The sequence below is a fragment of the Bubalus bubalis genome, chromosome 11 (assembly GCF_019923935.1).
Source record: "Bubalus bubalis isolate 160015118507 breed Murrah chromosome 11, NDDB_SH_1, whole genome shotgun sequence".
Lineage (NCBI taxonomy): Eukaryota > Metazoa > Chordata > Mammalia > Artiodactyla > Bovidae > Bubalus > Bubalus bubalis.
This window is the reverse complement of record NC_059167.1, coordinates 76,157,406-76,161,403: the sequence shown is the minus strand read 5'-3', so window position 1 is coordinate 76,161,403 and position 3,998 is coordinate 76,157,406. Positions and strand designations below refer to the sequence as shown.

General features: G+C 33.4%; 1 pseudogene; it reads left to right on the top strand.

Moving 5' to 3' along the window:
* The first annotated feature begins 279 nt into the window (after positions 1–279).
* LOC102398774 lies at positions 280–1,239 on the top strand (annotated as a pseudogene).
* The last annotated feature ends 2,759 nt before the right edge of the window (positions 1,240–3,998 follow it).

Below are 3,998 nucleotides of genomic sequence, written 5' to 3'. Positions count from 1 at the left end.
ATTTTTGTATAGGTATGTGATGAGTATAATCCAGCATGTACTTGATGGTGATCAAATCAAGAAGTTTTCCATTTGTAGTGACATCTGACACAGATTGTGAAGAGCTTCCAAAAAGAAAAATATTTACTGAGATAGTTGGTAGTTAGATTTTAGGTAATCAATATTCTAGTTAATTATTAACTGATATTATAACTCCTTCATGTGTAATGGTAGAAGTATTGCATTTTCTAACTGTCATTGTGTACCATTTTGTCATCATAGACCAGAGCCTGCAGATCAATGGAGGGAGTCAACCATTAAAGAGTGTCTGAATTTGTGTTACTTGGACTTACTGATTCTCCTCAGCTCCAGATTTTCCTTTTTGTGATGTTTTCTGTTTTCTACTTAATGACCATATTTGGCAATTGTCTGATTTTGCTCACAGTACTGTCCACCCCACACCTTCACTCCCCCATGTACTTCCTGCTCAGCAACCTGTCTCTCATCGACATGTGTCTGTCTTCCTTTGCCACTCCAAAGATGATCATGGACTTCTTTGCTCAGCACAAGACCATCTCCTTTGAGGGATGCATTTCTCAGATCTTCTTTTTGCACCTCTTCACTGGGACTGAAATTGTGCTGCTCATCTCCATGTCTTTTGACAGGTACATTGCCATATGCAAACCTCTCCATTATTCATCAATTATGAGCCAAAGAGTATGTGTTGGGCTTGTGGCAACTTCTTGGACAGTGGGCTTCTTGCATACAATGAGCCAGTTAGCTTTTACCCTCTATTTACCCTTTTGTGGTCCCAATGTTGTGGACAGTTTCTTCTGTGACCTTCCTTTGGTCATCCAGCTGGCATGTATAGACATATATGTTCTTGGAATCTTCCTGATTTCAACCAGTGGTGTGATTGCTCTTATAAGTTTTCTGTTTTTGCTGACTTCCTACATCACTGTTCTGGTCACTATCAAGGACCACTCCTCCACTGGATCAACTAAGGCTTTTTCTACCTGCACTGCACATTTCATAGTTGTGTTGATGTTCTTTGGGCCCTGCATATTTATCTATGTGTGGCCTTTCACAGACTTCCTGGTGGACAAAGTTCTCTCTGTTTTCTACACCATCTTTACCCCTTTTCTGAATCCACTTATCTATACTCTGAGAAACCAGGAAGTGAAAACAGCTGTGAAGAAGAAACTAAGTAACCAATATTTAAATCTTGGGAAAACTACTCCAATATATTCAGTACAATGAGCAGAGATCTCCTGAGATTTAATATCAGTTTTGTTCTCAGAACAATAGAAAATTAAAGTTAGAATCTTTCAAGTCATTTAGTCTAAATTCATGAAAATCAGAAGTTAAAATTGAGAGATGTGAAGCATCATGCCTAAATGTTAGTGCAGCGTTTGCAAGTCTTTTGCATTTATGGATCCATTTGAAAATCTGTTGAAATGTATAGGTTACCTTTATGGAAAAATGCACGTATTATCAAAATTGTGAACATAAATTCAGGAATTCATAGACTTCTGAATTCTATAAACATAGATCAAGGTTCTTAGATAAGCCTGAGATAAAATATTGCTCTTTTGTCTTTTAACCCAGAATATTCTCACTCAGTTTTAACATGTTGTGGTATTTTGACGTTGTCCACTTGCAGAACTTAAATTAAGAATGTTGGGCATGACAGGTCTATTCATAGCATTGGAATATTTTTATGGAAAATTTATATTATGAAGAAGCTTTTTTGAATATTGTTGAACAATCTTGACTCAGTGGATCCAACTGTTTGAGTTCTGAGTCAACTTTGAACAAAAGAGAACAGTTCAGAGAACACAAGATTTAATAATACCTTTTATTAGTAAGTATGTAGATCACTATCACACTTGATATAGCAAATAATTAATCAAACATCAATTATAAAGTTTAAACCATGGAAAGTAAACTACTCAAATATGACTAGCTTTCAAAACCTGGCTTGCTAGCATAGATCTGATGAATTTACTAATACCCCAGACTAAATGTTTGAAAAATTATAGACTATTAAATTCATGATAAATTTTTCATTTCCAAATAAATTATCCCCAATTATTATTAGTCTCAGTGTGAGTATACAATATAGGGTAGCCTGTGGGAAGAAAAGATGGCAATTATTTAAGAAATATATTGCACAATTCTTCCTAATTTGGTATATTAAATATTATGTTGAATATTTTTTTTTTATTACAAGAAAGTCTTTGAAAATCAGCTGGTCAATCAGTTTCCCTCACAGCTGAAGAACCTAAAGTCTAGAGAATCAATAAAGCTACAGGCCGAATCACCATTAAGGGGCAAAGCTCATTGCTCTAAACATACATGAGACTTAGAGTTAGATCTTGGATCTGTCATTTCCTAGTTGTGTTATCCTGGGAGAGTCACTTTACCTCTTTATTCCTTTTTTAATCTCTAACATGAGAATAATAAATGTAATTGCCTGTTGCAGCTATTTTGTGGAAAATGGACAGAATGGTTTCTAAAAATGTCATTTCCTTTTTTCTTCTCACCAAGGTAGACTTCTATCTAAACTGTACTTCATTTTTAGTAAGTATGTATTTGAAGAACAATTGTATAGGTCTAACCACTATTTGTCAAGCACAAAACTTGATATTCAGTTTTAGGATGTCTGTAATATTGTGGCTTAAGATGTGCAGCAGAAAAACAATAAAACACTTTCCAGTTTTCCACTGCTAAAATGGGGTGGCATGGAAAAACTAGATAAAATTGCCTAATACTTTGAGATTTCTCTGAATAACAATATACCGGTAGGTTGCATCTCCTTGAGTTGACTGAGGTATATGAAAAGAGTTCAGAAAACAATCTGTCATCATGGATTATGACAGTTTGTAAGTTCCAGGAGAAAAACACCAGCCCCTGCCTTGCAAAGAAAGAAGTGACTTAATAGTTTCTTTCATTTATCTCAGAAATGTTTCAACATGCTTCAACACAAACCAAGCCAAATATTTAATATCTGAAGTTAATTAATGTGCAGTTTAGGGACAAATGTAGCATTTGGACTAGGTATGAAATCACATTTTTAATTTGAATTACTGTTAATTTTAACCAAATCATAAATTCTTCCTTCTTGCTTCAAAGTCAGTTAGACAAATGAAAAAAGGTTAAGGTAGAAATATACTTTTGCCTCATATACATTCTTTAGCAAAAACTATCATCTTTATTTTTAAATATAAACCTCAGGTCTAAAACTTTCATTTTAGTTCAGTGATCATTTGTTGAGTATCTACTCTGCTTAAGGCCCTTGTTGGGTGCTGGAGATCCATTAAAGTACAAGATCTGTTTCTCTGTCTTTGAGGGACATATATTTAGCAATAGATAGGTTCCATCTGTTGTAGGTTGGATTCAAGTCCCACCAGTTTATTTGTTGTGCGACTCTGAGCATGTATTTTTGATCTTTCTAAAACTCAATTTCTTCATCATAAAATTTGGACATTTTATGGTATATTAACAACTTGGGATGTTGTAAAAATCAAAACACATATGCATATAACCAGCATTGCTTAGCACTCAAAAGGGTTTATGAATACTAACTAATTATACTATTATTGTTGCTGTTGTTTTAAACATGATTAAAATTTCAGGGTTACTGAAATATAAATAGTTGTGCCTACTTGAACTTAAAGCCATGGTTTTAATACTGTAATAAGATATGTCAATTAACTTAATATTAACTAATATTAAAATATTGGATTTGTGCCAATTATTAATCTTTGATCTATTTCTGTAAATAAAGTTTTCCCTTTACATCTATGTTTTTCAAAAGAGGTATTATATTTTGGGACTTTCTTATTTAAGCTGAAATATAGTTCAAGATTGCATGCAAGGGAAAAAATAATAAATACACAATGTTCAATAGGCCAGCGTGCTGTTGTTTTTAAATAGAGTGTATCTGGCTTTTTAAATAGAGTGTTTGTAATGTTTTTAAATAGAATGTGTATGATTAAAAAGCAATACAATGTTAT